This window comes from Anastrepha obliqua, chromosome 2 (genome assembly GCF_027943255.1).
Source record: "Anastrepha obliqua isolate idAnaObli1 chromosome 2, idAnaObli1_1.0, whole genome shotgun sequence".
NCBI lineage: Eukaryota > Metazoa > Arthropoda > Insecta > Diptera > Tephritidae > Anastrepha > Anastrepha obliqua.
The window spans coordinates 65,033,828-65,058,996 of record NC_072893.1 but is presented as its reverse complement, the minus strand read 5'-3'; the positions used below and the strand labels follow the sequence as shown (position 1 = coordinate 65,058,996).

Here is a 25,169-nt window from a genome sequence, read left to right as displayed (position 1 = left end):
AAAGTCTTAGTGAATACAAAGACATCTACTCAAAGGAAAAGCAATTGAAAACGAGAATATCTTCTTACTTAAAATATATAAAATTATTATTTTACTTTTTGTCATTACCTCAAGGCTTGCGCTCTCTAAAAATGTATAACAAACTCATAATTCCCATTAAAAAATGTATATAAATTTATAAAAATTTCATCTTTTGGCTCTACAGCTCTTTGTGAACTTTGGCCTGCTGCACGTGGGACCTCCCTACGTCTCGAACGCTTGCGACTTTTTCCAGTTCGTTATCCTAAGTTTCTTGATGTCGTCCTCTGGTTCGTCGGCCCATCTTGTTCTCGGCCTTCCTCTTGCTCTAGTGTTGAACGGTCTGGCTTCTACGATTTTCTTCTGCGCCCTCGTACCGTCCATTCTTGTAATGTGACCCAGCCATCTTAACCGCTACGCTTTGATGAAACGTATAACATTTTCGCCCTTTATCAGTTGATCTAACTCGTCGTTCCATCTTATCCGCCACTCGCCGTGATCTTTGATTGCTCCGAAAATTCTTCTGAGCACTTTTCGTTCGAAGGCTTGCAGTTTTGTTTTATCTGCCTCAATTAGCGTCCACGATTCAGCTGCATAGCACAATACTGGTCTAATGATGGTTTTATACAGAGTCAATTTGCATTGTCTGTTTAGCAGTTTTGATTTGAAGAGTTTCGTTAAAAGGTAAAGGATTCAACGATTTCAAAAGAAAAATCGCCAATTTTCAGTTTGCCTGATGTTGGTTTATTTTGTCTGGACGTCATCATATATTTCGTCTTATCTTCGTTGATTTTAAGACCAATTTTACTAGCAGCAATTTCAATATCAGCGAAGGTTTTGGTTAGGGCGTGGATATTTTTGCTGACAATTGCTATGTCATCTGCGTATGGGAATAATTGGGTAGTTCTGTTTAAAATAAGTATGTCCAGTCCTTTTTGCGTCACTTACTTCATCGATGGCCCAGCATAGCATAAGGTTTAAGATTGTTGATGAGAGCGTATCCCCTTGTCTTACTCCAGTTTTAATTCTGAAGGGGTCGGATTTTTTATCTTGTATCATTACTTTGGATACAGTTTCTTTCAGAGTCATAATCACTATTCTGGTTAGTTTGTCTGGGTTTTTGCATTTATGAAATATTGTGGGGATAGCCCTCCTGTTGATGCTATCGAAAGCTTGCTTGAAATCAACAAACAGCATGTGCAGCCTAATGTTATGCTCAAAACATTTCTCCATGGACTGTTTGAGAGAAAAATTTGGTCTGTTGTTGACCTTCCAGGTCGAAATCCGTATCGATACTCTGGAAGTACTCTTTCCGAATGGCCTATAAGTCTTTTGTTAACAATTCTTGTAAAGATTTTATACGTTGTGTTGAGTAGGGAAATCCCGCGATAGTTTTTGCAGTTTAATTTATCGCCTTTCTTGTGAATGGGGAGTATTATTGCAGTGTTCCAGTCACCTGGCAGTGTTTCATTGTTCCAGATCAATGTGGTCAGCTGATGCAATCTTTCAATGTAACTAGTACTTGCGTTTTTTAGGAGTCCAGCTGTTATATTGCCTTCTTCAGGCGCTTTTAAGTTTGTCATATAGTTGACTGCATCTAGTATTTTTTGTCTGGAAAATTAGCTCTATTCATCAACGTAATTTTCATCAAGAAAAACGAAATCATTCCAGCACCGCTCTAACATTTCAATACCACTTTTGTAGAATGATTTATTTTTTGCCTCAAAATAGACCTCTTCATTCGAGCGAAATTTCTTACCGGCGAGCATTTTTTTTAAGTGTGCGAACAGCCAGTAGTTGCTGGGAGCTAAATCTGGCGAATACGGGGGATATGGTGAAAAACTACAAGTTAGGTGGTGAAGACTGTATAAATGCAGATCTCATAAATATGGCGGAGAAGAGTTGATAAGACAGATATATGAAATAATACTTCAAATTTGGAGAACAGAAAACATGCCTGTAGAATGCTATGCAAACCTAATAGTCCCAATTTATAAAAAAGGGGGAAAATTAAATTGTGTAAATTATAAAGGGAGCTACAAAATTCTTTCAAACATTCTGTATAAGGAAGAGATCGTGGGCGATTATCAATGCGGTTTTAGAATCGGATGCTCGACAACAGATCAATGCTTTATCATGCCGCAGATATTCGAAAAACGTTACGAGTTCAACATTAATCTACACTGTCTCTTTATAGACTTTTAGCAAGCGTTTGATAAACTCAACTGGAAATATATCGGCAATCCCCTAAAAGTACTGGGTATATCACAAAAATATATAAATTTTATCAATATGACTCTCATACACTCAAACGCTAAAGTAATAATGAATGGGGAAATATCTGACGAATTCGAAATGAAATCCGGCGTGAGGCAAAATAGTAAGTCATGGTCAACGCTTTTATTTAATTTAACACTGCATTCATCAATAAACGAAATAGCTCAAGGTGGCACAATATTTTATAAATCGACACAAATATGCGCATACGCTGACAACATTGTGATACTTGCGAGAAATTGGGAGGCTCTTCAGAACGTTTTTATGCGCTTAGTGCAAGCTACAAGACCAGCGGGTCTCAATATAAATGAAGAAGAGGCGAAGCACATGACACGATCCTTTTCGATTCCTTAAAGCGAATGACGTGAATTTACTGATGTGATTTGAAAGAAAATTTCTTAGAAGAATGTTCGGCTCTATACGATTAGAAGACGGTACATACCGTGTACGGTATCGCAGGAGGAAATATAACGCGATTTATAAAGTCCCAAAGATGACGGTCGTATGGACAGAATGAGCAGCGAAAGAATGACAAAAAAAGTATTTGAAGCCAACCCTGATGGAGCAAACCCTTTCCGGCCAAGGAGACAATGGTTGCAAGACGTAGAAGACGATATACGAAAGATGAAAATCTCACAACATAGAGCGAAAGCGGACTGTCGAGAAGAATGGAGGCATTTTGTAGAGGAGGCAATGGTCCACCCCGGAATGTAATGCCAAGATGATGATGATGACGGTAGACGTGGAAGCAATTCGAAGTTCAATTCAACTACATGAATTGCCATTACTCAGAATCATCAATACATTCATGTTTTTGGTCAACAGTGAGCAAACGCGGCTCCCACTTTAAACAGAGCTTTCTCATAGTCAAATGCTCATGCAACGCTTTTAATATCTTTACGATGTCAACTAACTCACGCAACTTCACTTTTCGATCATTCAAAATGATTTTGTGATTTTTTTTATGTTTTCTGGTGTCCCCGCCTCATTTGGACGTCCACTGCGTTGTGCGTCATCGGTGTCTCTACGACCTCCATTGAAGTCAGCGAACCATCGTTTTATTGTTATTTCGGATGGCGTGGAGTCCCCATAACACTGTCAAGCATGTTTTCCCATCAAGAAGCAGCGTAAGATTAAAACACCACATTCACAAAATTTTAACAGCTGTCTCTTTAGGGTTAGTACTAACTGAAAAAGAGGTGAATGCAATAAAATTGTGTCATCTATGTGTTAGGCCCGGGACTTTTCAGGCCATGTCTTTAGGGGTAGTCAAAATCGTCTTAAAGTATAATATCTTAAAAATATTGTGTGGAAATTTGAAGTGAATGCGACAAATACTTTTCCAGTTATTCACCAATTAACAAATGACGCTCGGGGGCTCCGGAGCGTTCGGAAAAAATTTAAAAGGGTTTTTCACAAAACTATGTTTTTGGAACTGGTGATCACTATAACTTAAAAGCCACTGGGTAGATTCAACAAAATGTATACTACTTTTGAAAAACTTAAAAAAATAGTGCCTGATCGAAGGATTTTTTTTTTTAAATTTCGATTTTTTTAAACAATTAATTCAAGGTTTTTTCTCGAAAATCTGAAAAACCGAAAATCTGAAAAATATTTCCTGAGGCCACCACATTGTTAATTTTGAAAAAAAGCTTCGATTAGGTATAAGATTATCTATTATTTCTATCTATTTCTATTATCTATTATTATTAATCTAATTTATCTTGCCCGATTGATTTTAGATGCATCTCTAAGGACTTGTGATGATCACCACAAGGGATTTTTGGAGAAACGGGCTCCACATAAACAGTGATATCTTTTACAATTATAAATTTTTTTTTTTTGAAATTTTGCTAAAGTCAAGTAGAAACATGATGTATGTGATGCTATGTTTGTATTTTTGTAAAATAAAGCAATTGACTAGCAAAAAAAATTATTGTAAATCATCATTTTTTCGGGCCTCTGACTACCCCTATCCGCTTAAGAAGTACCGAAGTTATTTCACTGTAAAAAATCTATACAAAAATGTCAACTTGAACAAACCTAAAAATTATTATTTTTTTTCAAATTATTTTTTTATTACATTCAAGCCTACAAATAAACCAATTTGCAAAAGAAATTTACGACAATATCCAAATCACTTGGATCACTTGACATGGCTTTTAGAAGTTTTTAGGCGTTTGCTTTTCAGAATTTCAGAATTTGTAACTGTTTAACGTCGCCAAAATAAATAATTTGTTTTTATTATTGGAGCATACAGTCTGCAGCCAGACTCATGCTAAGAAAAAAAACTATTTGTTTACTTTTGCCTTTATTTAAAATCCCATGCGTAGATTTTACTTTCGGCTCAATAGTTTGTGCTCAATCACTCAGGAGTGCCGTTGCAAAACACCTGTTGAACAAACCTAAACTACTAGGCCATGAGTGAGTGAGTAAGTGAGTGAGTGCGTGGCGGAGAACGCTTGCCTATTGGGATGCATCTTCTCAGAGTGACTTAACATCACTACACCCGTAAAACTCTAGCCAACTGAGCACACATAGATAAGGAAAAAGTAACTTTCAGATAAATTTGTGTGAGCGCAAATGCATTAGAGAGCGCCAACAACTCTCGAGAGCTCGAACAGTTGCGAGCAGTATGACAGAGTATTGGTAAACAACCAGCTGATAGACTAAATGGAGAACATTAACCGAGTGACTTTAGAGTGGTGTTGCTGTTTTTTATTCATTTTTGCTGTTTGTTTTTTGTGTTTGTATTTCTCTGCTTTGGTGTTGCCCACTTTTGGTGCTGTGTTGAGCGCGGTGCATTTTGGTTAACTCCAGTGGACGCAGTCGGTTTTCAGTCAAACGCTTGAAGCCGGTCGAAGACGTGACATCATTTAGCGAGTGTTATTTTGCAATTGTGTGCGTAGGAAGTGATTGTGATTTCGAAGCGTCAACGAAACGCAAAATTTAAGTAAACACAAAAAAGAAGTGAATAAAAAGTGTACGAGAAGGTGGAAAAAAATAAAATTGCATTAAAAACCAAATAAAGAAGCAAAAAATATATTTTTGAATATTAAAAAAAAAATCAAATTGCTCTAAAGCAGAAGCAAAGAAATTATTTTCAATAAATATTACAAAGATTTTCTAAAACTCGATTTTAACGGTGCTTAGTCTAGCATTTGCAAATAAAACGCGCGCTTGTGTGAAGTTGATTTTATCGCAAAAAAGTTTGTTTATCGCAAAGTCGGCGAATACGAGTAGCAACGTTTGTGTATACGTCTGTATGTATGTATCTGAAGTGCGCGTGTTTCGTATTGTGTTTGCATAATAATAAATTAGCGACTTAATTCGAAAATAAGCCTAAGGCATAGTTGGGAAAATTTCTAATCGAGGGGAAATAACGCATAAAAACCACAAAGGTAAAAACAAGAAAGTTTTCGTTTTGCATGTATGTTTATGTATACATAGATAATATAATTTAAGAAAATTAACAACAACAAAAAAATTTAATAAAAAACAAATACATATAAAAAATAACAACACAACTACATATATATTTTGATAAAAATTCTAATTTAACCCACTGCGTCAAAGAAAAACAAATACTTCAGGTGAAACTCAAATTCAAGGCAGATAAATTGGTAAGCAAAAATGAAGTGGCCTAGCAAAATGTAGTGAAAATTTAGTTGATAATAAAAAAGGTAAAGTTTTGCATGTACGCAAATTCAAAGTTGTTGAGTTTGCTTTTCGCAGGTGATGCTTAAAAGTAGCAACAAAAACAACAATCACCTTTTATTTATTTTGTCACAAATGTTGCTGTGTTTTTTTTATTATTATGAAAACCTTGGTTAAATAAAAGTATTTGTAGGTATGTACATATATGTGCATATATGCGTGTATGTATGTATATACACATACATACATATGTATATAAATATATGCATGTAAATGCACGTAAATACAAATAATTGTTTAAAACTCGCTTCACAGAATCTCAACAGCGCGCGCCATTCTCATGCTAATCGGCGCAAAAGTGTGCAGCTAAATCAGCAAAAACAACAACAACAAAAGAGAAGCAAACACACTACGATATGTAAAAAACAAACCAGAAGAGCTAAGAAGTTAATTAAAAATATGAACAAAAGAGTGACTTTTAGTTGGTAGTTGAAATAAGGGCACAAATACGAGTACAGTGAGTGACACTGAAAATCGTACAGCTATTTTTTGAAATACATATTAGCATTGTTTTCAATTTTCAAATGTGTCTAAAATATAAAAAAATAAATAAAAAATACATAAAGCATAAAAAGATGTAACATAAAATATAAAAAACTAAATAAAAAAAGTCGTAAATCGAGGTAGAAATTTTTTTTAAAGATATGAAAATGAATAAGTAATAAAAAATGTCTACAAAATCTCAAAAGTTCTAAAAAAAATCTTTTTTCGTATGTGAGTAAACACATTTTGATAAGTTTTAACGAAATAAAATAATATTTTAATAAAAAATAAATTAATTAAATAAATAAATAAAATAAAAGAAAAAATAAAATAAAATAAAATAAAATAAAATAAAATAAAATAAAATAAATAAACTAAAATAAAATACGAACTAGTGCATAAGAACTTAGCAGACAACGTGAAAACTCTTCAAATCCCAGAATATTTAATTTTCGACATGCAGAAAGCAGGTTTACTCAATTCTTGTCATATAGTCCGAAACTTTTTACAGTAAACGTTTTTCTTGTTTGTAAAATTGTAAACTATTTTATGTAATATTTATAGACATTAATTTAATTGTAATCTTTGTACCTGTTATAAATTATTGGCTTGCAGCAAAGCTGTCTCCAATTAATGTAAATCACTCCTTTCTTGGCATGCAATAAAAAAAACATAATATATAATAAAATACAATAAAAAAAATAAAATAAAACAAAAAAAAATTAAAAACAAAAATTAAAAAAAAAAATAAAATAAAATAAAACAAACCAAATAATTAAATAAATAAAAATGGTGGTATAAATAAAAGAACAAAAATGTTTAAAAAATTTGAAAAATTAAAACAAAATTGTTATAAAACTGGCAAAAGTTTTTAAAAAAATTTTGAATTTTTTCTTAAATGGGTATTGTTATGTCTTAATTATATTATATTTGTTTTTTAAACTAATTTTAATATTTTTGTAATAAATAAATATAAATAATTACAATAAATTAAAAAAAATGTTATAAATAAACATAAATAATTACAATAAATTTAATATTTTTTTTTGTATAAATATTATATAAAAATATTGTCCGTCTTATAACAATTAAATCAAATTTAAAATTTAATACAAGTTTTACAAAAATGTGACAAAATCTCATTTTTTAAGCAGAATTTACAGAATTTTCAGATATTTTTTAGTGCCTGCAGTTCATTTGTTTATGCCTTTTAAATTCTAGGGTAATAATTGCGAGTGTGAAGTGGCTGAAAATTCGCGTGGAATTTTGGTAATTTTATTCCGTGACGGATTTGCACATTTTCTTCATACGATAATAAAAAATGCACAACATTTTTGTTTTCACCTAGAAAATAAACACTGAGATATCAACACCATCTGGGAAAAAAGTTATGAAAAATCAACAAGTACCTTAAGGCACTTCGAGCTTGCACTTGATTACCCTAGGACTGAACAGGCTATAAGACTGCATACACATTTTTTTTGTTTTAATTCCGTTGTAAAGCATGAAATTTTGATGAAAATTTGTCGTACTGTTGTAAAAGCTGTTTTAAGTTGTTAACTTGGATTAATATGGTCTTTGTTATAGAATGAACTAATTAAAAAAAAACTATTGAAATTCATTAAAAAAATTTATGAATAATTGATGACCTTGTCATTTAATTTTATCACTCCCTCTTATGAAGTTTCGTAGTCAATTTTATTTCAATTTGAAATTCACAAGTTATTGAGACCTTTCGCCGAAAATGCAAAAAACTCTTGCGAAAAACTACCTATCTGTAAAATTTTTCGACAACTATATCATTTATAAATTTTTTTGCAAGCTTTTTAAATGTTCTATCTACGTTTATAATTTTTGTGGGAATATGAACTATAATTTTATACAAATTAAAAAAAAAAAAACAAATCGAAAATCTGGAAGTTCATATTCTAAGGAAATCAATGCATGCCGAAAATCATATTAAAAAAAAATAAAGGCTTTAACATACTTCAAAATTTCGAATATGAATTTTTCGCTCTTCTTCTGTTTTGCAGGTTTTTAGGCTATTTGCTTAAAATATTGCCTAAAATGCACACTGGTTTGGTTAGGTAGAACTGGTTGACTTGCAGTCAGGGGGTAGACGGGTCCATAGCGACACCAGATGTAGTTCATTAGTTATGCGTTTTAAAATAGTCCAAAGGTATGGTGCTTTTTTCTATTACGAATTTACAGAGACATTTCCAACCCACTGCTGAGATGTGTCCCAATTCGTCAAGCTGTGGTTCTCCCAAATATTTTAAGCTTATTTTGAATAACGCAGGACATCCGCAAAGGAGTTGAACTACAGTTTTTTGCTGTATCGTATATTTTCTCGTTCCTTTCAATGGCTTTATATAGCCTGAAACCCAAGAGAAAATTAGCTTCCAATTCACTGCCAACCCATCTACTGCCTTCCTGCTCTAAAGAACGATCTTGGACATTATATTAAACGATGTAACGACTTTCTACATAAAATGTGCAAAACTCTTGCGAAAAATTTCATAGCTTCGACATTTTTATAATAAAATAATATATTCATTTAATTATACATGCACACACAATACGAAAAATTTAAATATATTTCAAAATCTAAAACAAAAAAACGTGTACGATTTTCAGCGCCGCACACTGTAAGTATGCGCTTATATGTTTGTGTAGATATTTTTACGCCCTTGAGTTGTAAAGGCCACGCTTCAGACTTGCTCTATTTTATTGCATATGAATTGTTCATTCAGAAGTTAGCTTAGTTTTGGTTCGATGTGGCTTCAGATTTATGCTATATTTTTTTATTACACATTCATTATTAAGTATTCATTATGAAATTCGAAGCTTTAAATTTATAGCAAAATAAAAAAATTTCAAAGTTTTAGAAACACAACTCAAACAAAACTAACTTTTTTGTGATATGAGAAATACCTAAATTTTATATCAAAATCTGTTGTTGAGTCGCGTAGTGACATATGAAAATTGTGCCGAGTATATCTGTGACCTTTGTCAACTCGGTAGATGTAATATTATAACAATTACCCCCTATATTCAACAAAAAATAAATAAAAAAACAAAAAGAAAAAACCGTGTACTCTCGCCTCTCAAGCGGACACCACCCAGAAGCGGTTTTTAATTTTTTTTCAGTTCAAAATACTACAAACCCTTAAAAATTTTCTTCTCTTGAGCAGCCAACCCTCCTATAAAATGATATTAACTTTTTTCATACTTTCCTCCTAAGCGGACACCTCCCATAAGCGGGTTCCTTAGGTATCCGCTGGAGAGAGAGTAGACCGAATATGGTAGTCAACTTCTCTTTCATCACACCATTTTACACGTTTTTTCTAGTCATCAAACAAGGACACATGTCTATTTAGGAATCTTATTTGGAATAATTGTGGCTACAGCGGCTTGAGTGGCTTGAGCGGTTTCAATCGATTCAAGCCGCTTTCCTTTCAACGTCAAATGCAGTTTCAAGAGTAGATAAAGGGCCAAACCGGTGAACAAAGTGATTAGTGCAGCGAAATCCTTTCTTCTTTTGCCAGAAATTCACTCACAATTATTGGTCGATGAGATGGTGTATTATCAATTTTTGGTCCTCTGTCAGCTTAAGTGGTGCAAATCGTGAATTGGGCAAAGAAAGCCTGAAGCCTCAGTCAAAAAACCTTATAAAGTTGCTTGCGGAGTCGAAAATTCCACTTCATTGGTTTTCATAGAGGCCAATTTCACACATATTATATCGAAGTATGCCAGTTTCCAAATCAGACTGTAAGTTTAAACATTTTTCAGTAGATAGCCATAAGTTATTTCTATTAAAAATGCGGACGCATTTATATCAAAAGCTTTTTTCATTCAGTAGAACGTTTGATATTTTATTTCATAGTAGTCAAAGTAATTGCCCAATGTACGGTTTTAACTGAGTGAAATTTCCATAACCGAATTGCAAAGTGGCTGCCCTATGTCCCCGATAGCCTCACGAATTCCATCTTTGATGTCTTAAATCGACCCTGAGCTGTTGGCGTAGACCTTCTCTTTCATGTGTTCCCAAAGAAAAAAATCACAAGGTGTTAAATCACAAGATCTCGGTGGCCAATTGTGATCACCTCTTCGAGAGATATCACGGTCCTGAAACTTTATCCGTAAAATAATTTGTTTTTCTGTTAAAAATTGTTTCATTTTACTTTTTATTATACCCAAGGCTGCAAACAACCAATTTTGAAAAAATTTAGGACAACATGAAAAATAGTGGAATCACTTGACAAGGAACCTCTGAGTAGAATGCAGAGTATATCAGTCTGATATTTCTTTACATGTAGTGATATTACCAAAGTATAGTAGGCGAGATGTCGCAATTAAAATTAGTGAATAATGACGCTATACAACTTATTACTTTTGTTCTTTTTTCAATATTTTCAGCTTTAATTTTTTTATATATTCAACTTTTATTTATTTATTTTTTTTTACTTTCTCAACATTTATTTCTTTCTTCAATATACACCCCTTCTATTTTTTCTTACAATGCCCTATGGGAATCTTCCGTTGCTAGAAGCTATACCGAAATTACTCTCCTGCCAGGCCCTGGAGCACCCGTTCCGGTCTCTCTTTCACAACTGCAGTGGACACAAATTCCGCTTATTTTTTATTGAAATTTCACCTTAGGCAATAAGAAAAAAGGCACAGGGTCCGTTGAATAAGGCGGATGTTTCCACTCCGGCATGCTTTACATGGCTAGAAACCTCTTGAACTCTTATCTTCTGAAGTTTATAATTCTCCTCAGGAAATGTCAACAAAAACAAAAATAACCACTCTAATATAAGTGAAGACTGCATTTGTACTGATTTATTTACAAAAGCGAGAAGTACTGCATTCGAAAGAGACGGCTTCTGCTCAACAGCTGCCCGTCGCTGACGTTTGGTGTCAGCAACATCAGCCGCATTATTTATTTAATAGCCACACATCGTTTATATGCATGTTTGTATGTGCTGCATATTGTATGTGAGATAGTCTAATAGTGCAACGCAACAATATTACAAAAGCAAAAAATTTGCTTTAAATTTAATCACTGTTTCCTTTAGTAATTTAAAAAAACCTGTAACATTACAATTAAATTCATTGGGAAAATATTAAGAAAAATAAACGATTTTTGATTTATTAGCTGCTTTATAACTTTTGCAACTTTTTTTCCACGCTTGTTTTTTGAAGTCAGGCTGGCGAAAAAAAAATCGATTTGCCAAATGAACCAGCCAAGCAGGCTTGCCCCCAATGCAACATGCAGCCTACTAACAAGCGAATCGGCCTGGCTAACGCCTGACCGCCCATTTATCCTACCGTCGTACGGTTCGCCTGGCAGTCAGCGAGTCAGCCAGTCAGGCTACCAACTTTGCCAGACACTTTGCTGCTACCAGTTTGGCGCAAAACAACAACATTAAATGCGACTAGTAAATAGCGAACAGCTGCTTCGACTCAACTCTATGACTGCTTTTGATTTTACTACTTGCGCTGTTGTTGTCGTTGTTGTTACGGTGGTGTTGATCAACTATTGCTACAGCAGCGACTTTTCAGGTCTTGTTAGCATTTTCAGTAATTTTCAGTTTATTTAATAGAACTACGCGTGTGCGGCTGTGTTGCAAGTGCAATTTTATCACCGTTGCTGCTGCGGCTTGCCTCGCCTCGCTACGGCACTGTTATTGTAATTCAACAAAGTCGCCACATTTTTACTTATATGTGGCATATACTCGTACGTATGTATGTAGAATATTAGCAACAACTCGTTCGATTTCTTCCACCGTCACTACTGTTGCGGCAGGCTTTAAACGTACGTTTGTATGTATGTGTGTACGTATTGCATGTTGCTGCCCGTTCGTGTCCATGTTGCCGTTTTGGCATAAAATTCGTTGCACTCGCTAATTGCTGGCAATAGGTCGCTCTGACTTCACATTCCATTCATCATCGTCCAAATGGCAGCAACATTCACATCAACAAAACAGGACAGTTGAACAACAAGAAGAGCAGAGTCATTGAAGATGCTTGAGGCGTTTGAGTCCTAAAGACGATGCTAACTTAAATGTATGTGTGGATATGAAGAATTGTATGCACCCAGCATTTGAACGAGGTGCATAGTTTAAAACTAGTGCAGGACTACTTCTGTAGTGAACAATAGTGGTTTTCAAGCTATCAGCACATAAAACTTTGAATTGCTAAGTCAAATGGCATTATCTGTAAATATATGGAGCGCGTTCTGAATCGGGCCCATTTTGGGTGTTGTTGTGATGGTTTATAAATAGATAATTTTGAGCGGGCTGGATTGGGACTGAATCAATATTGTTATATTTTGTTCTGAATAACCCGAAAAAAAATATAAAAAAATGCTGGTCCGAATATTACTAGTTGCAGAGTGGTTTCTAAAAATATAGTTTATTTTCTAAATACAATTCTGGTTACGTTTGGCATTTATTTGGTAGCCATTTTGGTACTACAGTTTCTGTAGGTTCCTCCGTTTGTGGAACACCGTCAAGACGCACACTACTACTTGGAGGAGGATCTCTCGGGATAAACATCTGGGTAAACATTAAAGCGGGTCGATTTAAAAATCGCTCATTGCTCTGTGAAAAAAATCTTATTCTAGGGATCAAAATAAGAAACTTTGCCGAAGGAACCATACCTCTAAAACGAATTCTGATGTCCCCCAATTTGGGTCGAACGAAAAATCCCACTTTGACCCATTTAGAGTGCTCCAATTGAGTCCAAATGTATGACCGACCCCCACTAACTTTGGACGGCTGATCCACCCATGCCAGTGGCACACCCCCTGGAACTCTCCTGGGGGTTCCCCATACAATCATTTCAAAATATCACCATTTTTGGTCTTTACATGAGAAAAGAAACTAAAAAGTTCGACCCAAATTGGGGACATCAGAATTCGTTTTAGAGGTATGGCTCCTTCGGCAAAGTTTCTTATTTTGATCCCTAGAATATGATTTTCACAGAGGAATGGGCGATTTTTTTGCCTCCCCACAAATCGACCCGGCCTAGTAAACATATTTTATCAGAGGAGCAAATAAAACTCAATAAAGTTGGAAAGAATACTCAAATTTATTGTTGAAGTCGAGCTCAAAGAAAAACTGTGAATCCATGAAGCGGGCACAGTAGATCTTTCAGGTCGCCGTGCTATAACCCCAGAAATAGTAATAATGAAAAACTTGTGCTGACCAAACCATGCACGCATTTTTCGGTAGCCCGAATGTTTCATGAAAGTGCGAGAAATTTATATTTTCGGGATGGATCATACCAATTTCATGAATTTTATTAACGAATGTGGTTGATTTTTAATTATTTTACCACAATTGCCATAGAACCTGTGATAATCTCGGATTTCGGTTGGCCTCTATGTTGGTCCTACTCACTTATTTACGTGATCTCGATCATTTTCAATGCTCGTATATCTCGCATGACCTGTGTTAAAGAATAAGCAATCATTATCACAAACTTGGTTTGACTACTGAAACGTTTTTATGAAAATTTTACCAAGTTAAAAAAAATGTTAATATTAGCGCTCCCTTTCCCTCTCTCTCTGATATTTATTTTTGCACTGAAGGGGCAAATTACTGTCTCTTCAAATGGGGCTCCCTTTCCCTCTCTCTCTGATATTGATTTTTGCACTGAAGGGGCAAATTACTGTCTCTTCTATTCATACAAATATCTTGAAATTTTAACAAATGGAGTGATGGATTTACCTTTGTTTATATTTTATTTCTTTATTAATATATAATTGACATACCTACACAATCGAATCAAGAGCGATATAGTGATATAGCCCGCAACACTTCTTAAACCGAACAGAGTACCAACTGTCTCACTTTGCATTCGTATTGCACTAGTTCGGCTACTGTCTTGTTATGCATGTGTTGTTCGGCACTAGCGCTTGGCAAGGCTGTCGCTCATCTTTACTTCTGGGTATCAAACTTGCATACTAACATACATACATACAAACTGTATATCATTGCATAGTATTATAGAGCGCTGAAAGGCAATCGATTGCGTTTTACTATCTACTTGCACTTGTTGTTTTGGTTGTTCTCTCGATTCTGTTATCGCTCGCAAAGTCAATTTTTATTCATCGTTCCGGTCTTACGAGTTTGTTTTATAATTCTTCTCGCTGCTGCGTTGCCCGAATGCCTCATATTTCATAGTTTTTAGTATTTATGCAGATTCAATGTATTGAATTTCCCATATTTACTTTAAAATTTATTAATTTAATACACAATATGAAAATCTCAACGAATATTAAAATTTAAATTTCAAATGGAGTCGCTCTGTGCATACTAGTTCACTATAAGTATAAATAAGATAATATAGGTACTAGGGGAAATAGGCAAGTGCAAGCACAGGGTGGTCAATCTGGCATTTGAAATATTTATTTATTTATTTATTTGCATATTCAGTCTGTGAAACATTAATTTAAGCAAACTAATTAACAATTACACATAAATTAGGGCATCGTATTCAGAGTATCAGTTATTATTATTTAGTTAGGCTGTAAATTTTTAGTATTTAGTATTTTTCAATGAATTTTTATTTTTTTTAGAAAGAGAAGATCTTGGCTATGAGCGATTCCATGTCGAGTGGAAGTATTGTGAATTTTGCCTTCAATTTTTCTGAAAATTTGTTTATTTGTAGTATTTTTCATTGATATGCATCTGAATGCTGCTCGCAAGGTTATAAAGAGAAACTCATTATGAAACTTCTGTGTACGGAGCGCAGTGGAAAACGGAAATGTTTTACAATAATGGCAAAAGAAAAATTTTTTTCGAACAAAATTTCAACAAAAAAGATTAAAAAAATAAAAAAAAAAAATTAAAAAATTAAAAAAAATTTTTTTTGCACAAAATTTTCGTAAAAAATTAACAAATTTCCAAAAATATTTTTTTCAAAAGTATGTTGTATAGTAAAACTAAAAAACAATTATAAAAATATTAAAAATACCAGAAGTTTTATTTTAAAAATCTCTATACCAAAATGTTCAACATTGATGAAGGCTGAAAATTATAAAATTTTTTTTAAGTTTTCAGTTTTCTTCTTAATGAATTCAAGCCTACAAAAACAAAAAATATTCCAACAAAAAATTGTTTAAGTATGCATTATTTTATTCTAAAAAGTTAAAAACAGATTTTTTCTTCAAAGCTTTCTATACCAAAACTTTCAACATTGAAAAAATCTCAATATCATAATTCGTTTTATTTTTCCAAATTTCCAGAAAAAAATATATATTTTGGCCCAAAATTTAAAAAAAACTTTCCAACAAATATTTTTTCAAAAGTATGTTTTATCCTAAAACTGAAAAAAAATTTAAAAGGAGCAGAAGTTTTATTTTAAAGATCTCTACACAAAAATTTTGAACTTTGAAAAAATCTGATAGTTACACGTACTATATATTTTTTTAATCAGTTTAATTCTTATGAATACAAATACAAAAAAAATGTTCTCACGAAATTGTAGCAATTAAAAAAAATTTACCGACAAATTTTTAGCAAAAAAAAATAAAATATTTCTAAAAAGATTATACTTAAGCCTACAATCAAACCCAAGCCTACAAATAAACATATTTTCATAAAAATTTATAATGACCAGAATACTTGGATCACTCACTTGACACGGAACCACTCCTATTCAACATTCAAAAAACTCCCATATATAGATTTTATTTAGCCCGATTCATTTTCATATCTCCACACTTAAATCATTTCTGAATAGTTGGCGTAATATTTATTCATAAAGGCGTTGGAAAAAAATGGCCTAATGAGATCGCATCACAGCTACTGGACGATCTATTGACTGTAGTAGTAACATTTGTAATGGTATAATTAATTCTTCTTACTTGCTTGCGTTTTTAATAAAACTACTTTCTTTTTTGGTTTACATAAAAAGTGGTACACAAGATTTTAGTTCATCTGCAGAGGCACGTAGGGCGCACGTGTATCTAGAGTTTTGTGAAAGGCACACACGTACGAACCATTCGATCATCATGAGATGAGCACGTTGGACAAATAGGGGAAACGTGTGAGACATGCTTGTCCAATCGACTTTTAACTTGGTTCAACGAATGGTTGAAAATGAAAACATTTTGATTTTTGGTGGGCCGACTTGGCTGTTGCACCACGAGTAGCAGCTCTACATCCAACTTGTTGGTCAACAGATTAGGACGTGTGCACATTGCATTATGTCTTAAGAAGTAAGACGAATATTCAAAAACATTTTTATTTTGTAAATAACTATTTTTGCATTTATTTCATGGATAGAAAATAGTTTTTTGCGTTCACGTACTCCTCATCACTGCTCTCTTGATTAATTTTATTATTTGGGTTTTAGTCTGCATAGTATAGGATAAGACAAATAGTCAGTTCTACCCGCAGGCATTCAGACTAAGTAGTTGGCTCCATATCATTACACATTTTTCAAAGTCTTTCAAGAATTTTCCAAGTCTCTTCAATTCTAAATTATTTGCACATACTACAGTGCGTTAAATAACTATACCACTGGAACATATTATATTTAAGTTTAATAATAATTATTATTTTTTAAATCAAAGTTTCAAGCTTAGTGCAAATTAAAAAATAATTCATTAGCTATCCAAATTTTTAGAAAAATTAAGATATGTTGTTTTGCAGCCCATTGAATTTTGATGCAAGTTCAGAGAGGCTCAAAATGGTACTGGTTTTTAGGCAATTTTTTTGTTTATCCTTGTTGGGTGTTTTCTTCCATATATGAAACTCGCGGCCGAATGGGTGATACGTGACTATCATTCGGGAGTACGTAGGTTCGAATCTAATAGCGGTCACTTCAAGGCAGAAAATAGCAAACCCCCGAGTGTTTTTCTACCATGAAAAAGCTCCTCATAAATACCACCTGCCGTTCGGCCCAACAATATAAAGATCAAACACCTAAAAGAAGTGTACGCTTCAACTATTTATTTATTTTTTTATTCGTGCAAATTTGGATTTATATGGCTTTTGTAGCAGACTGAATGATATTTTCATAAATTTCAAATTATTAAAAGTAAATACGAAATAAGGAAATTGTCAAAACTTCTCAATAACACCCTGTTTTTAACTGTATTTAGGTATGTATGTATATATGTACATTAAAAAATCTCTCTTCAAGTAAAATCTTTGAATGACGAAAGCCAAATTTCGTTATTACTAAGAAAAATGGTGTGCAGTTGATAGTAAAAAATTTCTAATTTCTTATAAAAATATAAAAAAACAGGAGACCTTATTTTTTCATTTTGCAAAATTTGAGTCGAAATAAAAAAAAATAAATAATCAAAATCTTTTAAAAAAATCGATAAAAACATTGTCTCAAGAATATTTCATATTTTTAAATTTTTTTAACATTTTAAAAGTTTTGTACCACTTTACTAATGTTCTATAAAGTACAACTTTTTCTGTTTTTTATTTTTTTATGCATAACATTTCCCTGTGCAGCCAACGTTTTCAAAATTACCACTGAAAAATGCATGTTTTTCAATATATTTCGTAATTTCCCTTCACAATTATCAAAAACAAAAAAAAAAAAAAATGCCCCAATGCTATATTAAAAGCAAAAACAATGATTTCAAATATTCTTTTTTATAAACAAAAATTTTTATCTCGTTTTTATTTTTTTAAGTAAAACAAAGGGTATCATTTGTGAAGGAAAATCATAAAAGAAGATTAAATAATATCGACCTGTAAACATTTTATGCCAAATTTACGGAAAAGTGAATTATTTCCATTCGAGTTCAATGATAATTTTCAAAAAATAAAATCTCTCTTGAAAAAAAAAAATAATAATAGTCATAGAATAAATTTAGAGAGTTAAAAAAAAAATATTCCATCCTAATGTACAATTCGTAAATGTACAGCTGCGAAACCCCAGGCACCAATTGGTAGAAAAAGTTTCTTCTAATGGCGGTCGCTAGTAGGCGGACAAGTAATGTGAATTTCTGCTTTAAAAACCATCTGCCGTTGGGAGGCGGCATAAGACATCTGTACGCACACCAAAAATAGAAAGATGAGTTCGGTCAAAAACCCAAAAAGGGTGGAAGCGCGAATTATGTGTATTTTTTTTATATATAACATACAATTTAAAAATGTTTGAGTGGATAGGTTCCAGACATTTTTCGAAAGGCTTTAAAGTTAAGAATCCTAAAAAATATATTTCTCTATTACTGTTCCTTCTAGAAATTCGGCGGAGCTAACCTGAATATATTTTCTGATTATATTTCCATTCTATGATATATCCACGCCCTTGGCAACATGTAAACTCGCAATAGGCAGACACACCATTACTGTTGCTAATTCCAACTGTAAACCTTCACTATCAGTAGGCAAACGTGGCCCGAATGAAACATGGGTCGCACTAAGAGTCTATTTAAATTAAGTAGAAGGCATCTAAGAATCGTAGTAGGTGTCCTATCTGTACACTGTCTAATAGGAACTACCCAATGAGTATTGTAGAGACTGTCAGGATATATGTAGAAGAGGAAGAGAAATACGAACATCTTCTATGCTGTCTAATGGAATCCCCCCAATGACTATTGTAGAGGCTGTCAGATATAGAAGAGGAAGAGACATACGAACATCTTATATGCGGGTGCATGGCTCTGTGTAGAAGAGAGTTGGGATTGCTCAGTCTCACTTTTCTGGACAACTTTGCGAATGTTGCGAAGCTTTTTAAAGGTCACACAATGGACCAAGTAGACTAAGAATAGGCTGGTTCTAGTGCTTTCACAAAGAACCTCTAACTGACTTAGACACGTCGTAGGACAGCCACTTCACGTAACCTAACCTAACTATCACTCTGTTTAGTAAAGAAAACTACTTTTATTTCTCAGCATTGTTGCCTTCTGCTCGATATACTAAAATTGTTTTATGCCCAAATAATACAACATTTTGAGGTCCTCAAAATAGATATTTGTTTACCAGCGAGACTTTTCTTCATATATAAAGAGTAAATAGTCGAAGAGGACTAGGTCTAGAGAATATTTTGGCTAAAGTATTTGAGTGCGAGTGCGATGTCTTGGTGGAAGGGAGCCGAAAGTTTTCGGAAGCAGCCTTCAAACACAACTCTCAGCTAGCGGACATGACTTTAGAGTAGTCAAATAGGCCATCTTAATGGCGCCTGCAGAGAAGGGAAGAAGCAATTGGTGTTGAACCAGACTTCGTTTCCTGCGAACAACGCAACTAGAAGCAAGCAACCGAAGTGGTATCTCGCCAAGAGATCTTGCCAGGTTCCTTAGTCATATTTATGCGGCTCTGTGAAAATTTGTAGCCGTTAAAATGTTATAGTAGATACATTTTTGGGCTACAGGGACTAAGAGACTTCTTCCCTCTCATAATTTCCGTGTCAGTTCTTTTAGAAGAATTTTGAAGAATTTCCAGCAGACTGTAATGTATAAAAGTTTATATATATTATTCGTATGTATAGGTGTAAGCATCTACATATACATACAAACAAGCATACGTTGCGGATATTCATATAATTATTGCCAGAATATGAAGCAGTATAATTTCCAACTTTGTAATTTTATTATTTGCCCAACCATCAAGGAATTGGTGCAACTATGAACGGCTGAGCGAATCACAAAGATGTGCGATGTGAAGTGATGCGAGTGGCAATAAAATTCGTGAATGTGCATTCATATATGTATGCGCACACATACGCACATACATACATCTGTTCATATTCACACATACACACACTCACGCATGCGTATACGATCATGCTACAATTGCAATGGGAAATCACTGTCGTTGCACACCAGGTTGCATGCACTTAAGCCCGGAATGGACGCATGAATTTTATTGTTATTGCAATTGTGCTTGTGATAATGGCCTTGTGTATTGTTGTTGTGTTATAGTCGTACGTTCGCTTGTTGCATGCAACATATTCTTATTTGCGCACAATTCTATGGACATCAACTTGTTGCTATTTTTCTTGTTTTTTTTTTGTTGTTGTGGTTTTTGTTTGCTTTTGCTGCTTGTGCCACAAATTACAGCCACATCGTGTATGTATTGTCGGCGGCTCGTCAACTCTTGCCACACAGTGCCCCACTGATTACTCAGTCCGCCGTCCGCAGTCGTGTCGCCCTGCTATTAACCGCGCTGCTGACTGTTGGCGAAACTGGCAATGACGCCAATGACGGCAATGACGGCACTGAGGCAACATCATGCAACAAGTGCCGTTTGTTGTTCCACTAAGAATGTAGTTTTCCATCTTTTTACCATTCTTTCGCCAATAAGTAGGTTTGTTTGTAATTTTTCTAAACAATCACACTGCCAAATACGATCACATATGCACCTATTTACGTGTATATGTATATGTTTTTATGTATGTGTGCGCGTAGAACATCGCACAGTGAGAACATAAACGCTTGCATAAAAACATAAGTACATCTTTTAGCTATATATTTGTAGTTGGATGCTTACTTTTTTGCCACACTGTACACTCGCTTTTGGCACATTTTCCAAGTCTGGCTCAAACTGCTGCCGCAACTTTGTGTTCTTATTTGTTTTGCTTTTTTCATAATTTTTTTACTTATGAAATTTTTGCTACTCCAACTTCTTCCTTCACCTCTCCTCAATGTGTATTCACTCACACGTGCATATGTCCGTAAATTCATACATATTACTTAAGTGTCATGTGGCATGTCAACAATGATTGACATTTGTTCGTCGCATGCGTGTTGGCTGCGGTCTCTGACTCCGGTCTGGCTCTGGTGCTGGACGATTGACTGAAACGAGTTTGTTTGTCAGTTAACCCGTCTGTTTGTTGGTACACAGTACGCAGATTGCATATGTATGTGTGCGTAATTGCTCTACAAAACTCCCAACAATGACTCAGTGCAGTTCGAAGCGACTTGGCGCTGTTAGAATTCTTCGTTCATAGTCTCACGTAGATACTCGCTGCAGTGACAGTTTGGCAAGCATTTCGCCATATAAATATATGTATATACATATGTACACCTGTGTTCACAATAATAGCGGCGCATCATTATGCAAAGTTTGGACTGTTTAGTAATTTTTTATGTAATTTTTCTTTTTATTTATAAATTTTATTTATAAAAACCTAAAACCCAAAAAACATATAAACGTGAATCTCAAACTTGCGCAAATTAAATAAAAAAATCAAGAAATTTTCATCAAGATTTCAAACCTTTTAATCATAAAATATTCTGTTTGTTTTGTTTGTAATAGTGTTCAGTAATAGTAGCCCCACCAGTGTCGGGCATATCACCGGTCGTCTTCGTCTAGCTCATCTAGGGGTAGGCCCAGGAAACATGCTGTTTCAACGGGATGGGTCCAGAGGGAGAAGGGTGTTAGATGAATCGGTTTTAGGGGGCATGTGAAAAGGTAGTTAGTGTCGTGCGGGGTGCCTTCACATGCCGGACATATGTTCGGTATGTCGGGGTTGATTCTGGATAAGTAGAAGTTTAACCTGCTACAATATCCAGAACGTAATTGTGCCAGTGTTACACGTGTCTCGAGGAAGAATATATAATATATATATATAATATAATATATAATATAATATATATCGCTTCTCGGCCTTATGACTAAAATCAAAGTGTAATGTAATTTCTGTAATTTCCTCTGGCTCCGCGAGGGAGCAATGGCTACAAAAAATAACGCGAATTTTAAGCCACTTGAGACTAACACTTTTTTGTACCAAAAAATAGTGGACTATAACTGTATTTTCGAAATTTTTCTAAATAATCTGACTAAAAAGTTTGAAATTTAAAATTTTTTTAAACTTTGCACAAAACGAGTATACAAACTTTAGGTTATATAGTTTTTGTTACAGTATAAAAAAAATTATTTTATAAAAATTTAAAAAAAAAATTAAATAAAAAATCACTAAACAGTCAAATATTTGCAATATATCGCACTGCTATTACTATGAACAGGAGAGGGCATACATATATAGCCTCATATGCTCGTTACTCTCTTCATAAAATTACTCTCGCACTCGAATTCATACCCATATAAGCGCCTCTGTCGCTTCGTTGCCGCAGTTGATATTGATAAGCGCCAAATGATTACTCGAAAATAACCTTCCTCGCTATTTAATGCAGTGTCTTTGCTTTTATTGCGTTATTTTTGTGAATATTGTCTGCTTAAAATTATTTTTTTTTGTTTTTTGTATGTCTTGTTTGCGTTTGTTTGTGCTTACCTTTAGTTCAGCTGAGTTGGCTTCTGATAAGTAAGCCCTCTTCTCTTGCTAACTCTTGCCTGCTATGGTTGCTCTTTTACTTCTTGTTGACACCCATTTTGATTTACCCTTCCCTTCTGTACTATAAAATGTAATGTTTATCTTGCTCAACAGTTGTCGCTATTGTGCTGCTTAGCACAAAAACAAATTCTTCAAAAAACTCTCATATGTGTACACATACATCCATAGTATCTCCGCTCTATATTGAGTGTGCCCTATATTTCCCTAGTGTTTCTTAAGCTTCTAAGTCTTTAGGGTGGGTCAATTTGTAGGGAACGATTTTTTGATATCATTCCTAGCAGATTCAGATTCTACATGAAATTCTAAGAAGAAAAGTCCAGTAGAGCATAGCTCTGAAGCCAAGTTTCAGTCCCCTAAAATTTTGAAACAAACTTTCTTTAGTTAATACGAAAATTGAGACGGAGTTATGACAATGAAAATAGAAATTAGAAAGTAAAGATAATCTAAAACCAAAAAAATTGTAAGTTCGTTGTAACAAAAAAACTAAATTATTTATTATTACAAAAAAAGAATGCTAAAAATATTTTAAGTATCGCAAAATTCAATAGTTTTTGGCTTTTAGAAAGGTTTACTTTGATTTTCATATAAACAATAAATCCAGTCAAACTTTCTATAATAATATTAAAAAAATACAGATAATTTGCTCTATTGCGCCACCATGGGGTTCTTTAAATAAAAAATAGATACCAAAAACAAATTTTTCATATCAAAAAATATCACTAATCACTAAAACTAGCATTTATAATACGATATTTTGGTCAAAATCAATTCACATGGACTTCGTATTAATTAAAGGTAGCTTCTTTTGAAATCAGAGCGGCTCGAAATTGACTTTAAAGTTTTGCACTAGGGAAGCTTTTTGTAATTTTTTAGACAATTTAAACTTTTTTATGTAGAATCCGAATCTTCTAGGAACGATTTCGAAACGAAATTTTGACTCCCAAATGTACATGTGCCAACTATTTGTATATTTATACCTTCCTCAGTTCCTTAAACATTGCTCAATATTTCATAGACCCTCTCGAATGCAGCAAAGCGTTGAATAAGCAGTATATTTTTTTTCATAAAACCTCTTACAAACCACGATGGAGAGAATATCAGTATATCATTCTTGCTTACAAGCGGGAAATAGCTTCTAGGCGACGCGGCACTTTGTTGCCTTTCAAGAATTCAAAATCTACAACAGCATATTATGTCAACATAATTGAGAATCGGTTGGGGCTACTGGGCTATGCGCAAATTATCAAAACTCAAATTCAGTAAATAAATAAATTGTGTCAAAAAAAAAAGTATTTAATGCTTCCCTACTCACATGTATTCATATTCCAACAGTATGTACTTAGCCATTGTAAACCTATGGGTAAATTCATATGGCTCCAATAATTTTGATATTTACAAAACAAACAAAAAAATCTTCTTTCTTTCAAAAAATCATTATTTGTCGTAGGCTATTTTAACTGACGAGCACAGAAATACTTGGCGAAAAAGGGAAAGTTCTAACCTTAATTGGGTATTTGGGCGAGCTTCCTCTCCTATTTGTAGTGTGCGCCTTGATGCTTTTTCACAAAGCTTTTCCCACAGTTTTATGTTGCTTCCGATCGGCAGATAGATTTGGTAGAAATACACTTGGAGGTTTCCTATTGTATGCTGAGCAGCCGCTAGAAAAAAATTCTATTAAGTGGTGTTTCATGCACGAGATTTCAGACCTGTACATATCCGAAAGTGAGTCTCGCACCAACCTATTCGGTTACGCCAACCGCCATATCAACTGGAAAATGATTATAGGCTGGGAATTTAATCAAATCTCCAAAAGATGGTACTAGTATTCGTTCAAGCAAATAATACTTGAAAAAAGTACTTGAACTTTATTTAAGTTAATATTTAAAAAAACAGTTCAATTTTCGGTCTCCTACGCAAATGTTGAACTTGTCGTATTTAATTAACTGGTGGCTTATAACGCTGTTTGTAATTGCAGCAAAAAGTTAAATTTGAATGAGCCCCGTTTCTGCAGCGCCCACATATTTGGCGGCAATGTTGATTTTCCATAAAAGTGCTACGAAATAATACTTCCTAAACCCAACTCAAATCATACTCACGTATTATAGTTAAAAATTAACACATCGGATTTATTTTCAGAATATTATAACATCACAGTATTTTCGCTTCTATATCAACTGAAATGGCCAGTTTTGCGAAAGGTATGCAAATTTGGTATGAAGAAACTAGTTCGTTGGTCTAAAAGCAAAAATTATTAAAATTATAATATTAATAACTGAAATAACAAAAACAAAAAAAAAACAAACTGCGAATAGTATTTTTTGAAATACGAGTATATAAAAAGTGTGTTGTAGATGTATTTATGTATGAATATAAAGAAAACAATATTTGCCCAATCCACTCAT

The 25,169-nt window shown here is 33.8% G+C and overlaps 1 protein-coding gene across 3 annotated transcripts in view; it reads left to right on the top strand.

The window, feature by feature from the left end:
- The first annotated feature begins 5,153 nt into the window (after nucleotides 1-5,153).
- LOC129239531 (MICAL-like protein 1) overlaps nucleotides 5,154-25,169 on the top strand; it is a 234,199-nt gene continuing 214,183 nt past the window's right edge. For all 3 annotated transcript variants that reach the window (XM_054875078.1, XM_054875077.1, XM_054875079.1), the window contains exon 1: nucleotides 5,154-5,696. The gene's annotated coding sequence lies outside the window, so the exon portion shown is untranslated. The remainder of the gene's footprint in view (nucleotides 5,697-25,169) is intronic.